Raw genomic sequence first — 22,160 nt, 5'->3', positions numbered from 1 at the left:
CTTAAAAGACAATTTACAGCATGTCAGGACTGTATGCATGTAATTGATAATCTATTCTGTACTAGGGATGTGATTATATTTACTTCTTTTCATAATTCACACTAATGTAATGCTCCCTGTGTGAGGTTTGTTGGCATTTTTGTATATAATGAAACATTGAAGCAAAAAAAAATATATATATATATGTGACTCTATGATATTTTTTAGCTATATGACAGGTATATTTAGCCATAATTTCTGATATTATTTGATATATCAGTTTGCATTATTTTTTTTTCTGGCTAACATATATATATATATATATATATATATATATATATATATATATATATATATATATACACCGCTTCATTACCGTATTTGCTGTATTGAAATCCTTAGGTGACTCTGTGATTATTGTTTTAATAATAAAAAAAAAAACAATAATTACTAATACATTCCTTCAGTCTTCGGTTGTGGCATCGGAGCTGCGATCAGCGGCAGAGGAGCCCCACTCGGCTCGGCGGTCTCCAGGCGAGTGCCTCGCTCCCGCAGCGGAGCTTTCTTAGAAAGGCACAGGCGGACCACGTTGAGAACAGACACAGCCCCCGCGCGCCGCTGCGTCAGACTTGTGCTTCTTCTCCCGCCTTTTCGCGGGGTTTTCAGGCGATCGGCGACCCCCAAATCCGGGACCACCCGCATGTCTCCATCTCCGGACTTCCCCCCGAAGACCCGAACAGGAATCCCGGAGGAATGCCGCCGCTTTCATATGGTAATCCCTCGATCCATGGGCTCCCCCTGGCGGTCACGGCGCTAGCGGCGGGGAGACAGCTGTTTGGGAGAAGATTGCGGGGCTGAGAGGGGAGTTCGTTGCTGGGGGTGGAGGAGGGGTCTCTGGCAGACACCTGTAATGCTAATCGGGGCCTCCAGGGGGCGGTGAAGCGGAGCTATGAGGAGTGAAGTGTGACCGAAAAAGCACAGAGTCTGTCACGTGACCCCTGAGCTGTCGGAACTGAAGGCTCAGCTGTGACTCACCGTAGAGGGTCACGTGCAGAGGCGAGGGGCTCTGGCACCACCCTCCGTTCCCCACACCTCACATGCCTTTGTTTATGTACAACAAAGGCCCCCTGTTGTCCGCAATAAGCCCCGCCCCCGGCCGCGAGAAGCCCCGCCCCTAGCCGCGAGAAGCTCCGCCCCCCACTCAGGACACTTTGGAGAGGCAGCCCTGACAGGAATTTGGGAGCAGGTGAGAATGTGCATCCCCGATAACAGCACCCTCACTGATCCCCAAACACACACACACACATAGCAATCACCCACACTGACCCCTCCCCCGGCACCCACAGTAACTTCTCCCTCATCCACACACCCACATTGACCTCTCCCTCCCCCAATCACCCACACTGACCCCTCCCCCGGCACCCACAGTAACTTCTCCCTCATCCACACACCCACATTGACCTCTCCCTCCCCCAATCACCCACACTGACCCCTCCCTCCGGCACCCACAGTAACTTCTTCCTCATCCACACACCCACATTGACCTCTCCCTCCCCCAATCACCCACACTGACCCCTCCCCCCGGCACCCACAGTAACTTCTCCCTCATCCACACACCCACATTGACCTCTCCCTCCCCCAATCACCCACACTGACCCCTCCCCCGGCACCCACAGTAACTTCTCCCTCATCCACACACCCACATTGACCTCTCCCTCCCCCAATCACCCACACTGACCCCTCCCCCCGGCACCCACAGTAACTTCTCCCTCATCCACACACCCACATTGACCTCTCCCTCCCCCAATCATGCACACTGACCCCTCCCCCCGGCACCCACAGTAACTTCTCCCTCATCCACACACCCACATTGACCTCTCCCTCCCCCAATCACCCACACTGATCCTTCCCCCCGGCACCCACAGTAACTTCTCCCTCATCCACACACTCACACTGACCTCTCCCTCCCCCAATCACCCAATTACACACACCAACACCCCCAGCACCCACAGTAATATCTCCCTCATCCACTCCTCCCCCCCCCCCCATACACACACACACTGACCTCTCCTTTCCCCGATGACCACACTGACCTCTCCCTCCCCTGGCACCCACACTGACCCCCCCCCCCCAGCACCCATCCTGACCTCTCCCTCTTCCCAGCACTCACACTGAGTTCTCCCTCCTCCAGCACAAGTGGCATAGGAATCACAATAGGAGCCATAGTGTATGCTATGGTGCCCTATTCTCTTTTCCGGCGATAGGGGGGTGTGCTGCGAGCCTCATGGAGACCCATGGCGGTCCCCCTGAAGTGTTTAGCTAGCAAAGGGGGGACATTTCACCCTGGGCCGGCTGCACTGATGCAATAGAAAATGCAGCTATAACACCGCGACCACTCGTTTAGCTCCGCCCCCACATCTGTACCAGTCCACCTGGCTGTCATGCCTCCTTGCTGCTTTCTGTGTTGGGTGCCAGAGATGTAATGCTCTTGACATGCTCCTGCTATTTGCTGCTGTGGTGCTGTGCTCCACCCCTCCATCCTGAAACTTTCAATCTGGAAACCGTGGCGCAAGTGCCACATGTAACATTGCTGCATTTTCCATATGGGATAACGTGCTGCATCTTGTATATTGGCTAACGTGCTGCATTTTATATATGGGTAAATATGCTGCATTTTGTTTATTGGTTAAAATGCTGCATTTTATTTCAGGACTAACGTTGCTGCATTTTGTACATGGTCTAAAATGCTGCTTTTCCATATGGTTTAACGTGCAATGTGCTGCATTTTGTATATTGGCTAACGTGCTGCATTTTGTATATCAGAGGTAACGTGCTGCTTTTTCCATATATCAGAGCTAACTTGCTTATTTTTCCATATGGGCTAACATGCTGCATTTTGTACATTGGCTAACATGCTGCATTTTATATATGGACCAAAATGATCCATTTTGTATATTGGCTAAGATGCTGCATTTTATATCAGGGCTAATTTTATATATGGGCTGCATTTTGGGCTAACGTGCTGTATTTTGTATATGGGCTAGCGTGCTGTAATTTGTATTTGGGCTACCATACTGCATTTTCTGTATGGGCTAGTGTGCTGCATTTTATATATGGTTTAAGATGCTGCATTTTCTATGTGGGCTAATGTGCTGCATTTTGTACATGGTTTACGATGCTGCATTTTATATAAGGGCTAACATGCTTCTTTTTCTATATGGGCTGCATTTTCTATATGGGCTAACGTGCTCATTTTATTTTTGGGCTAACCTACTTATTTTCTATATAGGCTAATGTGCTGCATTTTCCGTATGGTCTAACGTGCTGCATTTTATATATGGACTGCACTTTTTACATGGGCTTACGTGCTACATTCTCTATATGGGCTAACATGCTGCATTTTCTATATGGGCTAACATGCTGCATTTTATATATAGGCTAACTAGCTGATGACCCGGCGTTTCCCGGGTATGTATTTGGCTGGTGTTAGCTCTGCCCACTTTTTCTAACCCTAAGGCCCCGTTCACACTTGCGGTTCTCTGCCAAACGGACCGGATGACCTGACCGGATCCGGACCGGATCCTGATCGGAACCGTACGGTTCTGATCCGGATCCGATCCAGATCCGGTCAGGTTGCATCAGGTGTTCATCAGGATGCGATCCGGATCCGTTTGGCAAAAGATAGTAGAAATAAAATAAAAATGTTGGGGTCTGGGAGGTCAGCAGAAGGTGGACCTGTGGAATCAGGCCCTCCGCTGTTTAGCACTCACCTCCACCTCTGACATACTGCCAACATCTCCAGCACGTTTAAAGTGACTGCTGCTCCACTCCAAAATGCTTGCCCATGCCATGTGTCCCCATCCAAAATCGCCGCTACAATACGCATAGGAAGTGGGGTAGAACGTCCGGTTTTTATAGCCAGTGTGTTGTGCGCTCTCCGTTTCTCATTGGTTTCTATTGGCCGGATGCAACAGTCCGGCTCCGCTCCGGATACGTCAGCCGGAGGAGCCGGACCAAAAAATAGCGCATGTTGGGTCTTACGCCGGAGTCCGGATCTGGTCCGGCTCCGGTCCGGACGGAATGGACGCATGTGAACGGACGCATAGACTTTCATTGCTATGCCGTGTGTCCGTTCCGTCCGTTCCGCATGCGGTCCGGCTCCGGCACGGCGATTCCGGACGGCGACCGCCAATGTGAACCGGGCCTAACACACAATTACTCAATTGCTCAATGACCTAGTTTGTGAGCTTTGTGGTCTTTGACATCAATAATTTGCATTGAAATGAAACAAATCTGTTTGGCTTAGGCTCCACCCCTTTTCTGGACCAGGTTTGAGGCTTGTGCCATTAACAGTGCAAAAATGGCAGCAATTAAATACAGGTAGTCCCCGGTTAAAGGGGAACTGAAGTAAGAGGTATACGGAGGCTGCCATATTTATTTCCTTTTAATCAATACCAGTTGCCTGGCAGCCCTGCTGGTCTATTTCTCTGCAGTAGTATCTGAATAACACCAGAAACAAGCATGCAGCTAGTCTTGTCAGATCTGACTTTAAAGTCAGAAACACCTGATCTGCTGCATGCTTGTTCAGGGGCTATGGCTAATAGTATTAGAGGCAGAGGATCAGCAGGGCTGCCAGGCAACTGGTATTGCTTAAAAGGAAATAAACATGGCAGCCTCCATATACCTCTCTCTTCAGTTCCCCTTTAAGGAACGATATACGGATTGCAGGTTTGTTCTTAACCTGAATCTGTTCTTAAGTCGGAACGTTGTGCCATTTCTGTCCCTTGTACCTCCTCTGTGCCTCCTGTGCTTCCAGTGTCCCCCTCTGTGTCACCTCTGTCCTCTTTGCCTGCTTGTACAAGTTTATAAGCCAGTCTTTGAATTTTTTAAAATTGATTTTCTCAAAAACTACAAGTCCAATTTGAATTTTTTTTTTTAACTTGTTCCAATGGAAACACAGAATCCATGCCGTTCGTATCGGCAGGTTGTTCATAAGTAGGGCGTTCGTAAGTCGGGGACTACCTGTATTCCCCTTGAAAATCATTAGGTGAATTTTGATTAGCTTTTGTAGGCTCCACCCACTTTTTTGAATATTAATGCCAGTCACTCGGTGACCAACTTTATCCCAATTAGTAACTGATACCCCTTTTACATGAGAAATCTATTTATTTTCACAAACAGACCATCAGGGGGCGCTGTATGACTGATATTGTGGTGAAACCTCTCCCACAAGGAGCTCTAAGTACCGTGGTACAACTGGCAGTTTCCTGTCTGTGAACCTTTACTCCTGGCAGTTTCCTGTCTGTGAACCTTGTTGCATTGTGGGAAATAGCTGTTTACAGCTGTTTCCAACTGCCAAAAAAGCATGCAGCAGCTACATCACCGGCCAACAGTAAAAATGTCACCATGTGATAAATGTCAGAATGTGAATCAGGGATTTAACCACTTGAGGACCTAGGGCTTTCTACCCCTTAAGGACCGGCCACTTTTTTTCCATTCAGACCACTGCAGCTTTCACGGTTTATTGCTCGCTCATACAACCTACCACGTAAATGAATTTTGGCTCCTTTTCTTGTCACTAATAAAGCTTTCTTTTGATGCTATTTGATTGCTCCTGCGATTTTTACTTTTTATTATATTCATCAAAAAAGACATGAATTTTGGCAAAAAAATGATTTTTTTAACTTTCTGTGCTGACATTTTTCAAATAAAGTAAAATTTCTGTATACATGCAGCGCGAAAAATGTGGACAAACATGTTTTTGATTAAAAAAAACCCATTCAGTGTATATTTATTGGTTTGGGTAAAAGTTATAGCGTTTACAAACTATGGTGCAAAAAGTGAATTTTCCCATTTTCAAGCATCTCTGACTTTTCTGACCCCCTGTCATGTTTCATGAGGGGCTAGAATTCCAGGATAGTATAAATACCCCCCAAATGACCCCATTTTGGAAAGAAGACATCCCAAAGTATTCACTGAGAGGCATAGTGAGTTCATAGAAGATATTATTTTTTGTCACAAGTAAGCGGAAAATGACACTTTGTGAGAAAAAAAAAAAAAAAAAAAGTTTCCATTTCTTCTAACTTGCGACAAAAAAAAATGAAATCTGCCACGGACTCACCATGCCCCTCTCTGAATACCTTGAAGGGTCTACTTTCCAAAATGGGTCATTTGTGGGGTGTGTTTACTGTCCTGACATTTTGGGGGGTGCTAAATTGTAAGCACCCCTGTAAAGCCTAAAGGTGCTCATTGCAGTTAGGCTGCAGTTAGGCTGCAAAAAAGTGCCACACATGTGGTATTGCCGTACTCAGGAGAAGTAGTATAATGTGTTTTGGGGTGTATTTTTACACATACCCATGCTGGGTGGGAGAAATATCTCTGTAAATGACAATTTGTTAATTTTTTCTACACACAATTGTCCATTTACAGAGATCTTTCTCCCACTCAGCATGGGTATGTGTAAAAATACACCACAAAACACATTATACTACTTCTCCTGAGTACGGCGATACCACATGTGTGGCACTTTTTTGCACCCTAACTGCGCTAAAGGGTCCAAAGTCCAATGAGTACCTTTAGGATTTCACAGGTCATTTTGAGAAATTTCGTTTCAAGACTACTCCTCACGGTTTAGGGCCACTAAAATGCCAGGGCAGTATAGGAACCCCACAAATGACCCTATTTTAGAAAGAAGACACCCCAAGGTATTCCGTTAGGAGTATGGTGAGTTCATAGAAGATTTTATTTTTTGTCAAAAGTTAGCGGAAAATGACACTTTGTGAAAAAACACAATTAAAATCAATTTCCGCTAACTTGTGACAAAAAATAAAATCTTCTATGAACTCGCCATACTACTAACGGAATACCTTGGGGTGTCTTCTTTCTAAAATGGGGTCATTTGTGGGGTTCCTATACTGCCCTGGCATTTTAGGGGCCCTAAACCGTGAGGAGTAGTCTTGAAACGAAATTTCTCAAAATGACCTGTAAAATCCTAAAGGTACTCATTGGACTTTGGGCCCTTTAGCGCAGTTAGGGTGCAAAAAAGTGCCACACATGTGGTATCGCCATACTCGGGAGAAGTAGTACAATGTGTTTTGGGGTGTATTTTTACACATACCCATGCTGGGTGGGAGAAATACCTCTGTAAATGGACAATTGTGTGTAAAAAAATCAAAAGATTGTCATTTACAGAGGTATTTCTCCCACCCAGCATGGGTATGTGTAAAAATACACCCCAAAACACATTATACTACTTCTCCCGAGTACGGCGATACCACATGTGTGGCACTTTTTTGCACCCTAACTGCACTAAGGGGCCCAAAGTCCAATGAGTACCTTTAGGATTTCACAGGTCATTTTTGTTTCAAGACTACTCTTCGCGGTTTAGGGCCCCTAAAATGCCAGGGCAGTATAGGAACCCCACTAATGACCCCATTTTAGAAAGAAGACACCCCAAGGTATTCCGTTAGGAGTATGGTGAGTTCATAGAAGTTTTTATTTTTTTGTCACAAGTTAGCGGAAATTGATTTTAATAGTTTTTTTTTCACAAAGTGTCTTTTTCCGCTAACTTGTGACAAAAAATAAAATCTTCTATGAACTCACTATACCCCTAACGGAATACCTTGGGGTGTCTTCTTTCTAGAATGGGGTCATTTGTGGGGTTCCTATACTGCCCTGGCATTTTAGGGGCCCTAAACCGTGAGGAGTAGTCTTGAAACCAAATGTCGCAAAATGACCTGTGAAATCCTAAAGGTACTCATTGGACTTTGGGCCCCTTAGCGTACTTAGGGTGTAAAAAAGTGCCACACATGTGGTACCGCCGTACTCAGGAGAAGTAGTATAATGCGTTTTGGGGTGTATTTTTACACATACCCATGCTAAGTGGGAGAAATATCTCTGTAAATGACAATTGTTTGATTTTTTTACACACAATTGTCCATTTACATAGAAATTTCTCCCACCCAGCATGGGTATGTGTAAAAATACACCCCAAAACACATTATACTACTTTTCCTGAGTACGGCGGTACCACATGTGTGACACTTTTTTGCAGCCTAGGTGCGCTAAGGGGCCCAACGTCCTATTCACAGGTCATTTTGAGGCATTTGTTTTCTAGACTACTCCTCGTGGTTTAGGGCCCCTAAAATGCCAGGGCAGTATAGGAACCCCACAAGTGACCCCATTTTAGAAAGAAGACACCCCAAGGTATTCTGTTAGGAGTATGGTGAGTTCATAGAAGATTTTATTTTTTGTCAAAAGTTAGCGGAAAGTGACACTTTGTGGAAAAAAACCAATAAAAATCAATTTCCGCTAACTTTTGACAAAAAATAAAATCTTCTATGAACTCGTCATACACCTAACAGAATACCTTGGGGTGTCTTTTTTTCTAAAATGGGGTCACTTGTGGGGTTCCTATACCGCCCTGGCATTTTACGGGCCCAAAACCGTGAGTAGTCTGGAAACCAAATGTCTCAAAATGACTGTTCAGGGGTATAAGCATCTGCAAATTTTGATGACAGGTGGTCTATGAGGGGGCGAATTTTGTGGAACCGGTCATAAGCAGGGTGGCCTTTTAGATGACAGGTTGTATTGGGCCTGATCTGATGGATAGGAGTGCTAGGGGGGTGACAGGAGGTGATTGATGGGTGTCTCAGGGGGTGGTTAGAGGGGAAAATAGATGCAATCAATGCACTGGGGAGGTGATCGGAAGGGGGTCTGAGGGGGATCTGAGGGTTTGGCCGAGTGATCAGGAGCCCACACGGGGCAAATTAGGGCCTGATCTGATGGGTAGGTGTGCTAGGGGGTGACAGGAGGTGATTGATGGGTGTCTCAAGGTGTGATTAGAGGGGGGAATAGATGCAAGCAATGCACTGGCGAGGTGATCAGGGCTGGGGTCTGAGGGCATTCTGAGGGTGTGGGCGGGTGATTGAGTGCCCTAGGGGCAGATAGGGGTCTAATCTGATAGGTAGCAGTGACAGGGGGTGATTGATGGGTAATTAGTGGGTGTTTAGGGTAGAGAACAGATGTAAACACTGCACTTGGGAGGTGATCGGACGTCGGATCTGCGAGCGATCTATTGGTGTGGGTGCGTGATCAGATTGCCCGCAAGGGGCAGGTTAGGGGCTGATTGATGGGTGGCAGTGACAGCGGGTGATTGATGGGTGGCAGTGACAGGGGGTGATTGATGGGTGGCAGTGACAGGGGGTGATTGATGGGTGATTGATAGGTGATTGACAGGTAATCAGTGGGTTATTACAGGGGAGAACAGATGTAAATATTGCACTGGCGAATTGATAAGGGGGGGTCTGAGGGTAATCTGAGCGAGTAGGCGGGTGATTGGGTGCCCGCAAGGGGCAGATTAGGGTCTGATCTGATGGGTAACAGTGACAGGTGGTGATAGGGGGTGATTTATGGGTGATTGATGGGTAATTAGTGGGTGTTTAGAGGAGAGTAAACGCTGCGCTTGGGTGGTGATCTGATGTCGCATCTGCGGGCGATCTATTGGTGTGGGTGGGTAATCAGATTGCCCGCAAGGGGCAGGTTAGGGGCTGATTGTTGGGTGGCAGTGACAGGGGGTGACAGGGGGTGATTGATGGGTGATAGGTGATTGGCAGGTGATTGACAGGTGATCAGTGGGTTATTACAGGGAAGGATAGATGTAAATAATGCCCTGGCGAATTGATAAGGGGGGGTCTGAGGGTAATCTGAGCGTGTAGGCGGGTGATTGGGTGCCCGCAAGGGGCAGATTAGGGTCTGATCTGATAGGTAACAGTGATAGGGGGTGATTGATGGGTAATTAGTGGGTGTTTAGAGAAGATAACAGATGTAAACAATACATTTGGGAGGTAATCTGACGGCGGGTTTGCGGGCGATCTAATGGTGTGGGTGGGTGATCAGATTGCCCGCAAGGGGCAGGTTAGGGGCTGATTGATGGGTGGCAGTGACAGGGGGTGACAGGGGGTGATTGATGGGTGATAGGTGATTGGCAGGTGATTGACAGGTGATCAGTGGGTTATTACAGGGAAGAACAGATGTAATGAATGCACTGGTGAATTGATAAGGGGGGGGTCTGAGGGCAATCTGAGCGTGTGGGCGGGTGATTGGGTGCCCGCAAGGGGCAGATTAGGGTCTGATCTGATAGGTAAAAGTGACAGGTGGTGATAGGGGGTGATTGATGGGTGATTGATGGGTAATTAGTGTGTGTTTAGAGGAGAGAATAGATGTAAACAATGGATTTGGGAGGTGATCTGATGTCGGATCTGCGGGCGATCTATTGGTGTGGGGGGGTGATCAGATTGCCCGCAAGGGGCAGGTTAGGGGCTGATTGATGGGTGGCAGTGACAGGGGGTGATTGATGGGTGATTGACGGGTGATTGACAGGTGATTGACAGGTGATTGACAGGTGATCAGGGGGGATAGATGCATACAGTACATTGGGGGGGGTGGTCTGGGGGGGGTCTGGGGAGAATCTGGGGGGTTGGGGGGTGATCAGGAGGGAGCAGGGGGCAGGGGGGGGTATTAAAAAAAAATAGCATTGACAGATAGTGACAGGGAGTGATTGATGGGTGATTAGGGGGGTGATTGGGTGCAAACAGGGGTCTGGGGGGTGGGCAGGGGGGGGGTCTGATGGGTGCTGTGGGCGATCTGGGGCGGGGGGGGGAGAAAATCAGTGTGCTTGGTGCAGACTAGGGTGGCTGCAGCCTGCCCTGGTGGTCCCTCGGACACTGGGACCACCAGGGCAGGAGGCAGCCTGTATAATACACTTTGTAAACATTACAAAGTGTATTATACACTTTGTATGCGGCGATCGTCGGGTTAACATCCCGCCGGCGCTTCCGTATGGCCGGCGGGATGTTGCGGCGAGTGAGCGGCGACAGGCGGAGGCGGAGGATCGCGTCACGGATGACGCGATCGCTCCGCCCATGCCCAAACAAGGACCGCCGCATTTTGTCAATACGGCGGTCCTTGCGGCGTCTGCTTCCCGGCCGCCATTTGTCTATACGGCGGTCGGGAAGTAGTTAAAATATTTTGCAATGGGCAAACACTGACTAAAACATTTATACATAAATATTGTAAAAATGAAGCACTTTTTTATTACATTATTTTCACTGGAGTTCCTCTTTTAGGGCCCGTTTCCACTAGGAGTGGTGCTGTAACGATCGGTGTCAGCACACAGAGAGAATCTAATTATTGGTGATCTGCAGTATCACCAACAATACAGATATATACCCGATTATTGATGATCTGCAGAATCACCAATAATACAAGTATAACTCACCTCTGAACACCTGATAAAGTGTAAGTGTTTTGGTGCAACAGTAGGCTCTTTCCCGTGGGGCGGGAGGCGCAGATAACAATGAGCATGGACCACTTGAGGAGCAGGTGGCCCTTGGCTGTATGAGGACTATCTCCTAGCAACGGGAATGGAGATAACCTGAGAGCCAGTGATTCCCTGTAATGCTGGGAATCAGACTATACTGCAGCCAAAGGACTCCTAAGGGATAGAGCCCCTGACTGGACTGCAGAGAGGCCCCTCTGAGGAACAGGGAGTCTCTGCAGCTACCTGACACCTAAAAGGGCGGTGTCACAGGTAGTACAGACAGACTGAACACTCAAGGAATGAGTGACAGCCAGAAGGGTCGGCCAGGCCAGGTCGGCAACACACGAGCAGATAAGGTACAGAGACAAAAGGCTGATTCGCTAACCAGGTACAGGCAGGGTTTGGCAACAGGTAGTCAGATATGCATAGGTACCGAATCAGAAAGCAAGAGAGAGGTCAAGAGAGCAATTGGTCATAACAGGTATAAAGCAGAGGCCTAGTCTAGAGTGTGAGGTCCGTGGTCTCAACACCCAGGAACTGGTCTAAAGAATAACACAGCACTGACACAGTGTCCCTAAGCTTGGGTGCGAGGTCCTTGATCACAACACCCTGGAACTGGTCTAAAGTATAACACAGCAATAACATAGTATTCCTAAGCTTGGGTGTGTGGTCCTTGGTCACAACACCCTGGAACTGGTCTAAAGTATAACACAGCAATAACATAGTATTCCTAAGCTTGGGTGTGTGGTCCTTGGTCACAACCCCCTGGAACTGGTCTAAAGTATAACACAGCAATAACACAGTATTCCTAAGCTTGGGTGTGTGGTCCTTGGTCACAACACCCTGGAACTGGTCTAAAGTATAACACAAGCGTAATCTGGCTAAGTGTGAATTCCCAGTTCCACCTGATTCTAACACACTGTGGGATCTTACTATGGTTTGAGTGCTCACACGTATGTATTCGCAACGGCTGTAAAGGATTGCGGAGATGCCGCCGCGCGGTCTGACGGCGGGGCGGCTGTCTCCGCGTTCAGACCGGCGGTTTCCGCACAGCAGCATGCGTCTGGTGTGTCTGAGCCTTCTAGTGCACACAGATGGAGAGCTACGCGCGCGCGCTGGGAGGCAGGACCTTTATGCCAAGAGGAGAGGGATCAGCTGATCAGGTTGGTCAGCTGATCCCAGCGCAGATTGTCATTGGCTGAGTAGCGCTGGGTGGCGCTGAGGAGCGCTGCACTATATATAGATCTCGCTGGTCAGTCTCAGGTTGTCTGCCGTTGCGAATACATACGTGTGAGCACTCAGACCATAGTCAGATCCCACAGTGTGTTAGAACCAGGTGGACCTGGGAATTCACACTTAGCCAGATTACGCTTGTGTTATACTTTACACCAGTTCCAGGGTGTTGTGATCAAGGACCTCACACCAAAGCTTAGGAATACTGTGTCATTGCTGTTATACTTTAGACCAGTTCCAGGGTGTTGTGACCAAGGACCTCACACTCAAGCTTAGGGAAACTGTGTCTGTGCTATGTTATTCTTTAGACCAGTTCCTGGGTGTTCAGACCACGGACCTCACACTCTAGACTAGGCCTCTGCTTTATACCTGTTATGACCAATTGCTATCTTGACCTCTCTCCTGCTTTCTGATTCGGTACCTTTGCATATCTGCCTACCTGTTGCCAAACCCTGCCTGTACCTCTTTACCGAATCAGCCTTCTGTCTCTGTACCATATCTGCTCGTGTGTTGCCAACCTGGCCTGACCGACCCTTCTGGCTGTCACTCATTCCTTGAGTGCTCAGTCTGTCTATACTACCTGTGACACTACCCTGCTAAGTGTCAGGTAGCTGCAGAGACTCCCTGTTCCTCAGAGGGGCCTCTCTGCAGTCCAGTCAGGGGCTCTATCCCTTAGGAGTCCTTTGGCTGCAGTATAGTCTGATTCCAGGTATTGCAGGGAATCACTGCCTCTCAGGTTATCTCCATCTCCTTTGCTAGGAGATAGTCCTCACACAGCCAAGGGCCACCTGCTCCTCAGGTGGTCCATGCTCATTGTTATCTGCATCTCCCGCCCCACGGGAGACAGCCTACTTTTGCACCAAAACACTTACACTTTATCAGGTGTCCAGAGGTTAGTTATACTTGTATTATTGGTGATTCTGCAGATCATCAATAATCGGGTATATATCTGTATTGTTGGTGATACTGCAGATCACCAATAATCAGATTCTCTCTGTGTGCTGACACCGATCGTTACAGTCACATCCTCCTCTAGCAAAATAATTCCAAATCTAGGTGTGCAGTCCCTTAGTTCCATCAGGAAACAAGGAGAGCATACACAAGCATATTAGTAGCATCATGCATGAGAAAGGGTTAGGTTCAAGACACACACACACACACACACACACACACACACTCACTATATATATATATATATATATATATATATATATATATATATATAAATATATATATATATATATATATATATGTATATATATATATATGTATATATATGTATATATATATATATATATATATATATATATATATATATATATATACACAGACATTAATCGCTTTATTTGCTTGGTTTTTGGTTTTATTGGGGTGTTGTGCATTTATAGTAATTCCAATAGTGGAGCAGAGAGAGAGATGGTGGAAAGAGGGTGAGTTCTGTTTTACTCATGTGAGGAGTAAGGAAGACATGAAGGAAGAAACAGTGGATAGACAGTCATAGACTCAAGAGGGTGGAGTAAAAATCATGGTAGTGATGGCCGAACACCAAAATCCCATGCCAATATCCATTGTGGAAATAATCATTTCACTTGGGGAGGAGGCTTGCACCTGGCAGTCCTCTTCTTGAAGGGGACTTCCAGATGCCACCATGAACCTCCCCTCCCCCCTGGGCGTTGTCAGCCCCCACCTCTTTCTGGGGCACCGGAGGTTGGGAAAAGCCCCTTGTTCATGGATTGAGCAAAGGGCTCTGTGGGAGAGGGGGAGGATTGGCTGCCTCTCTCCTCCAGAGCCCCCCATACTATGGAACATGCGGGCTGGTATAGCTCAGGGTGCGAAGCCCCACACCGCCGTGGCTCTGCATTCTGGCTATCCCAGCCTGCATTTGGGACAAGGGGCTAAAAAGTCTCGTGAGAGGGGACCCCAAGTCATTTTTTTTTAATTTCCCACACTCTGAACAAAAAAAAAATGTAATGGTCCAGAAAATAGGTAAAGATTCCAGGGATCCTTATACAGCCATATTGTATAGCGATCCCTGGCCAAAGCATTGCCAAATTTCCATGAGGTTTCCACTTGAAACCCCGTCATAAAATTCACTGTTCTTTTTTTTGATATGTAAGAAAATTTATACTACCGATAGGTTGACACTGTGAGGAAACGCGGAAAAGCCGCCGTCTCTCGAGGTGAGGCGGCTGTTTCCGCGTCCAGCATGGCGTCACAACGCGGAAAAAACGCCGCATGCCACATGGGCAGTGCGGCGGAATCCGCATTGGTAACGGCGGAATCCGCATCAGAGGCGGCCCCGCATTAGATTCATTGCATGACAGTACTGGTGTGGCTGGGACTGATAGTCCACCAAGATTCAGACTTACACGCGCGCGAGCACAGAGGCAGAGTTTAAATAGCAGTTAGAAGGGTGTCGGCTGACCAGCTGGGTCAGCTGACAAATTCCACTGCTCCCATTGGACCAGCAATTAGGGAGGTCCTGGAAAGGTCCTAGAGTATATATACTGCTGGTTGTTCACTTGCTCTTTGTCTGGCGTGCGATCACACATGTGGGAGCACCTAGATCCGTAGTCAGATCCGTAAGTGTGCCGGGACCAGCTGGAGCTGTAATCCTACACTTAGCTAGATTCTGTTGATAGCTAAAGTACTAGTTTGATTGTGATCATCTGTTATGACTTTTGCCTGCCTTGACCACCCTTCTGAACTCTGATCTTGTACATCGTTATTTCTGATACTCTGTTGCCGAACCCCGGCTCGTTCCTTGACTCTGCTTCTGCCTCCTGATTTTGTACCCCGATATATCTGATACCCCGTTGCTGAACCCTGCCTGTACTTTGACTCCGCCTTTGCTTCCTGATCTTGTACTTTATCTGTCTGTGTGTGTACGACCTGGCTTGTCCGACCTCGAGAACTGACCTTACCGTTAGAGGCGGTTCCTCGCTCTGTTAGCGATCCTCCCTCCTGAGGGTCACTTTCAGATATACCTTCCTACTGTCAGTCTGACTCCTCCCGTCTTGGAGAGCTCAGGTCTGCGGAAGGAATCTGTGCAGTACTCCTTGCTGCATTGAGGCCTTGTCCTCTAAGTGTTACTGTTACACTAAACACTACACTCTACTCAGGTGAACAGAGGTTAGTTTGTATATCGGATTATCGGTGAGACTGCAGATCACTTATAATCTGGTATATATCTGTATTTCCGGTGATACTGCAGATCACCGGTAATCAGATACTCTCTGCACCCACCGATCGTTACAGAACGCCAGACCAAAATACAAAATGGACGCAAACACTGATTGTACTTGCCGCTTCGGTGGACAACATCAATCAAGTACTGGGCACTCACATAACTCACATAACTCTTATTGATGCCCTATCAGGGTCTGTACAAACCCTCCAGACATCAGTGGATCATGTGCGATCCTCTCCTAGCTCTGACATACGTATGCCTGTACCTGAAAGCTTTTCCGGCCACAGATCTGACTTCCGGAATTTTAGGAGTAGGGTGTTGTCCTATTTTGAGTTGAGACCCCAATCTTCGGGTACTGAGACCCAGAGGGTCACGTTTATTAAGACTTTGTTGTCCGGCGACTCCCAGTCTTGGGCGTATAGCCTGCTCGCCGGAGACAAAGCTCTTACCTCTGTAGAGGAATTTTTTAAAGCTATGGCAGTAGTTTACGACGATCCGGACCTTGCCTCGACTTCTGAGCGGAAGCTCAAGCTTTTGCGTCAAGGCGAAGGTCCGGTCGAAGATTACGCGGCCGAGTTTAGGAGGTGGTCAGTTACGGCCAGGTGGGACACCTATGCCCTATTAGATCATTTCTTGTCAGGGCTGTCCGATGAGGTCTCTGATTTGATGTTAAGCCAGCCCGAGCCCAGAACAGTCGATGAGGCCATCTCAGCGGCCATCCGAATCGACCGCAGGCTGCGCTACCAAAAACAGACCAGGGGTAGTTCCCGTCTCAGAGGGGTATCTTACACCACGGTCCCAGTGACTCCACCTCCTACTATTTCACCTTCTCCCGTCTTGCCTCCTTCCGAGCTGATGCAGATTGCTCGGTCAAAATTAACCCAGGTGGAGCGAAGACGGAGAATGACCGAACAGCTGTGTTTGTACTGCGGTGAAGGGGGGCATATAGTACAGAACTGCCCCAACAAGCCGGGAAAACGCTACCGCTTAGGAGTGGTGGGGGGTAACACCCTGGGCGTTACCCCTAGAAGAAAAATGATTGCTTCTTCCCTGTACCGTTACGTGGGAAGATAAGACTGAGGTCACGGAAGCCTTTATCGATTCAGGCTCCGCGGCAAATTTTATGGATTTTGAGTTTGCTAAGAGATTGTGTATTCCGCTCACACCAGTACAACCACCCATCCAGGTTACGGCAGTGGATGACTCTCCTCTGCAAGGGAATCACCCACTGTCTCAGACACCAGAGGTGGGGGTCACCATAGGGGTACTGCACTGGGAAAAGTTACAGTTCTTTGTGTTGCATATGACAACCTCCACCATTATACTCGGCATGCCATGGTTGCACCTTCATTCTCCACACATTGATTGGGCCACCGGCCAACTAATTTCTTGGTCAGCACACTGCTTTCAGCGATGTTTAGGGAAGGTGACATTGGGCCAAACCAGGGGGTACCTGAGCAATATGTGGAATATTCTGATGTATTCTGTCCCAAGGCTGCAGACAAGTTACCCCCACATCGCCCTTTCGATTGCCCCATTGATATACGTTCAGGTTGTATGCCCCCTCGGGGTCATTTGTACAATTTATCTGGGCCAGAGAAATTGGCTATGCAGGAATATATCCGTGACAATTTAGCCAAAGGCTTCATCCGGCCGTCCCGATCGCCTGCTGGAGCAGGTTTCTTTTTCGTTAAAAAGAAAGACGGGGGCCTGCGGCCCTGTATTGATTACCGGGGACTAAATAAGATCACGGTAAAGAATCGCTATCCGTTACCCCTGATAGACGATTTATTTACGCAGGTCACCGATGCTAAGATCTTCTCAAAGCTGGATTTACGGGGCGCGTACAACCTGGTGCGCATTAGAAAGGGCGATGAGTGGAAAACGGCCTTTAACACGCCAGACGGGCATTACGAGTATCTGGTGATGCCCTTTGGGTTATGTAATGCCCCGGCCGTTTTCCAGGAACTCATCAACGAGGTCTTCAGAGAGGTGTAGGGGAGATTTGTGCTGGTCTATCTAGACGATATACTTGTTTTCTCCAACAACCTCTCTGAGCACAGAATGCATGTGAAATTTGTACTCAACAAATTAAGACAAAACTCACTCTACGCTAAGATTGAGAAGTGTATTTTTGAAGTCACATCTGTCGCCTTTCTGGGGTACATAATTTCCACCACGGGCCTGTCTATGGACCCCGCCAAAGTCTCCGCTGTTTTGGAATGGCCTCAGCCGGTTGGGTTGAAGTCTTTACAGCGGTTTTTAGGCTTTGAGAATTATTATAGAAGGTTCATAAAGGGGTATTCCACGGTTATCGCACCCCTCACCTGTCTTACGAAAAAAGGGGCAGATACCACCCACTGGTCTCCTGATGCATTAAGTGCTTTCTCCACTTTAAAAGATTTGTTTTGTTCCGCACCCATCCTGAGACATGTAGACACCTCTTATCCTTTTATTGTTGAGGTAGACGCCTCGGAGGTTGGGGTAGGGGCTGTGCTGTCTCAGCGGTCAGGCTTGCAGGGAAGGCTACACCCTTGTGCGTATTTCTCTCGTAGGTTCTCTCCGGCAGAGAGAAACTACGATATAGGCAACAGAGAGCTCTTAGCCATTAAACTTTCCTTTGAGGAGTGGCGTCACTGGCTGGAAGGAGCAGAACATACAATTACTGTATACACGGATCACAAGAATCTAGAATACATCGAGGGGGCTAAGAGATTAAGTCCCCGTCAGGCTCGATGGTCTTTGTTTTTTTCGAGGTTCAGGTTCATAATTACGTATACCCCGGGTAGCAAGAACATTAAGGCAGATGCCCTGTCCAGATGCTTTGAGTTGGAGACAGCACAGTCTTCTGCCCCAGAGACCATTGTCCCACAAAATTTGGTGCTGGCCGTAACAGAGACTTGGGAAGACTGGACAGAGACCTTGAGTCCTTTTCAGCAGGATGTCCCTGAGGGGAAGCCTGAGGGGGTTTTATTTGTGCCTCTGCCATTCCGTCTCCGGGTGCTACAGATATTCCATTCACACAAGAATGCGGGACATCCTGGGGCATCTAGAACGCAGGATCTTGTGGCCAGGTGCGCTTGGTGGCCGTCTCTGGCAGCCGACTGCAAAGAATTTGTTAAGGATTGTGCGGTATGTGCTAAAAGCAAACCCTCCCGGCTGGCACCTGTAGGGAGGTTGCAGCCTTTACCCACCCCGAGTGAACCATGGACCCACTTGTCCATGGATTTTGTGGGTGAGCTTCCCAGATCAGAGGGCATGTCGGTCATTTGGGTGGTAGTCGACCGCTTCAGCAAGATGGCCCATTTTGTGCCCTTGAAAGGACTCCCTTCGGCCCAGGAATTGGCAGACTTGTTTATCAAACACGTGTTCCGGTTGCACGGCATTCCGGAAAACATAGTGTCCGATCGGGGAGTCCAATTCGTATCTAAATTCTGGAGGGCATTCTGTCATCAAATGGGCATGAAGCTGTCGTTTTCATCGGGCTACCACCCACAGACCAACGGTCAGATGGAGAGGGTCAACCAGTCGTTAGAGCAGTTTTTGAGATGCTACGTTGCAGAGGCGCAGAATGACTGGGTCAAATTTCTGCCCTTTGCAGAATTTGCACAAAACAATTTGAAAAGTTCTTCCACTGGATTTTCTCCGTTCCAGGTTGTGTCTGGAAGATTGCCCAAATTTTCACCGTTACCAGTGGCCTCCACTCCGTTTCCAGCTCTGGAGGCTTGGCAAAGGTCTTTTAAAGACATTTGGCGGACGGTGAGAGACAGTTTGGAAAAGGCGTTTCTGAGTCAGAAGGGTCAAGCTGACAAGAAACGGTCTTTGGAGTGGAGATTCCAACCAGGAGACTTGGTTTGGGTATCCACACGTCACTTGGCCCTGAAACAGCCCTCAGACAAGTTGGGTCCCAGGTTTGTCGGGCCTTTCCCGATAGCCAGAAGGATCAACAACGTCACTTACGCTGTTGATCTTCCCGCCAGCATGCGTGGGGTAAGGTCCTTCCACGTATCCCTGCTTAAGCCAGCAGTCCATGTGAATCCCACTCCTCCTCCTCCTGTGTTGGTGGATGACCAACCTGAGTACGAGGTAGAAAAGATTTTAGATTCACGCGTTGTACAAAACTCGGTACAATATCTCGTACATTGGAAAGGGTACGGCATTGAGGAGAGACAATGGGTACCGGGGAGTCGCATGCATGCGGACAAATTAAGGAGGGAATTTCACGCCTTACATCCCGAGAAACCTGGTAGGAGTTGTCCGGAGTCCACTCCTCGGGAGGGGGGTACTGTGAGGAAACGCGGAAAAGCCGCCGTCTCTCGAGGTGAGGCGGCTGTTTCCGCGTCCAGCATGGCGTCACAACGCGGAAAAAACGCCGCATGCCACATGGGCAGTGCGGCGGAATCCGCATTGGTAACGGCGGAATCCGCATCAGAGGCGGCCCCCGCATTAGATTCATTGCATGACAGTACTGGTGTGGCTGGGACTGATAGTCCACCAAGATTCAGACTTACACGCGCGCGAGCACAGAGGCAGAGTTTAAATAGCAGTTAGAAGGGTGTCGGCTGACCAGCTGGGTCAGCTGACAAATTCCACTGCTCCCATTGGACCAGCAATTAGGGAGGTCCTGGAAAGGTCCTAGAGTATATATACTGCTGGTTGTTCACTTGCTCTTTGTCTGGCGTGCGATCACACATGTGGGAGCACCCAGATCCGTAGTCAGATCCGTAAGTGTGCCGGGACCAGCTGGAGCTGTAATCCTACACTTAGCTAGATTCTGTTGATAGCTAAAGTACTAGTTTGATTGTGATCATCTGTTATGACTTTTGCCTGCCTTGACCACCCTTCTGAACTCTGATCTTGTACATCGTTATTTCTGATACTCTGTTGCCGAACCCCGGCTCGTTCCTTGACTCTGCTTCTGCCTCCTGATTTTGTACCCCGATATATCTGATACCCCGTTGCTGAACCCTGCCTGTACTTTGACTCCGCCTTTGCTTCCTGATCTTGTACTTTATCTGTCTGTGTGTGTACGACCTGGCTTGTCCGACCTCGAGAACCGACCTTACCGTTAGAGGCGGTTCCTCGCTCTGTTAACGATCCTCCCTCCTGAGGGTCACTTTCAGATATACCTTCCTACTGTCAGTCTGACTCCTCCCGTCTTGGAGAGCTCAGGTCTGCGGAAGGAATCTGTGCAGTACTCCTTGCTGCATTGAGGCCTTGTCCTCTAAGTGTTACTGTTACACTAAACACTACACTCTACTCAGGTGAACAGAGGTTAGTTTGTATATCGGATTATCGGTGAGACTGCAGATCACTTATAATCTGGTATATATCTGTATTTCCGGTGATACTGCAGATCACCGGTAATCAGATACTCTCTGCACCCACCGATCGTTACAGACACACTATATGTTATTTAACTGCATTTAAATATATACTTTTCCTATCGTAACTTTAATATCCATTTACTCCAAAACTACAAGGTCTTTTGAAAAAATGTTTTTCCTCTTGTTCTCGCTGTCCTCCTTAAAGGGAAGGTTCAGGGAGGGGATTAAAAAATAAAAATAAATTTCCACTTACCTGGGGCTTCCTCCAGCCCGTGGCAGGCAGGAGGTGCCCTCGCCGCCGCTCCGCAGGCTCCCGGTGGTCTTCGGTGCCCGACCCGACCTGGCCAGGCCGGCTGCCAGGTCGGGCTCTTCTGCGCTCCATTTCCTGGCACTTCTGCATCCCACGCCGGCGCGCTGACGTCATCGGACGTCCGCCGGGCTGTACTGCGCCTGCGCAGTACAGCCCGGCGGACGTCCGATGACGTCAGTGCGCCGGCGTGGGATGCAGAAGTGCCAGGAAATGGAGCGCAGAAGAGCCCGACCTGGCAGCCGGCCTGGCCAGGTCGGGTCGGGCCCCGGAGACCACCGGGAGCCTGCGGAGCGGCGGCGAGGGCACCTCCTGCCTGCCACGGGCTGGAGGAAGCCCCAGGTAAGTGGAAAATTATTTTTATTTTTTTAATCCCCTCCCTGAACCTTCCCTTTAACATACCCTGCAAATTTGGTGTTTCTAGCACATACGGGGGACTTTGTTATAAACCGCTAACATCAGTGGCGATTGATTTTTATGTAAAATGCGAACGCAACTTTTGTCAAAAAGCTTGCATTAAATGTGAACATCGGAAGTTCGTCGGGAACTGTTCTCCAGGGAACTGTTTGGACCATCACTGAGGGCTGGTGCACACCAAAAACCGCAAGCAGATCCGCAAAATGCTAGCAGATTTTTAAACGCTTTTTTTTATTTTTATGAGGCGTTTTGCTAGCGTTTTGCGGATTGCTGCTGCGGTTTTCAGTATAGTAGATTTCATATATTGTTACAGTAAAGCTGTTACTGAACAGCTTCTGTAACAAAAACGCCTGCAAAACCGCTCTGAACAGGCGTTTTTCAGAGCGG

The 22,160-nt window shown here is 48.3% G+C and overlaps 1 protein-coding gene across 13 annotated transcripts in view; it reads left to right on the top strand.

Annotated features, from left to right (window-relative positions):
• The first annotated feature begins 598 nt into the window (after positions 1-598).
• The window catches only part of ACKR4 (atypical chemokine receptor 4), a 103,199-nt gene continuing 81,637 nt past the window's right edge, over positions 599-22,160 (top strand). For 7 of the 13 annotated variants that reach the window (XM_068236297.1, XM_068236292.1, XM_068236290.1 and 4 more), the window contains exon 1: positions 940-1,225. The gene's annotated coding sequence lies outside the window, so the exon portion shown is untranslated. Of the gene's footprint in view, positions 752-938; positions 1,226-22,160 lie in introns of those variants that run through there. The other 6 variants (XM_068236295.1, XM_068236293.1, XM_068236291.1 and 3 more) reach the window with 2 other exon arrangements.

Source organism: Hyperolius riggenbachi, chromosome 5 (genome assembly GCF_040937935.1).
Source record: "Hyperolius riggenbachi isolate aHypRig1 chromosome 5, aHypRig1.pri, whole genome shotgun sequence".
Lineage (NCBI taxonomy): Eukaryota > Metazoa > Chordata > Amphibia > Anura > Hyperoliidae > Hyperolius > Hyperolius riggenbachi.
Note: the sequence above shows the minus strand (reverse complement) of the source record. Positions and strands in the feature narration are given on the sequence as shown.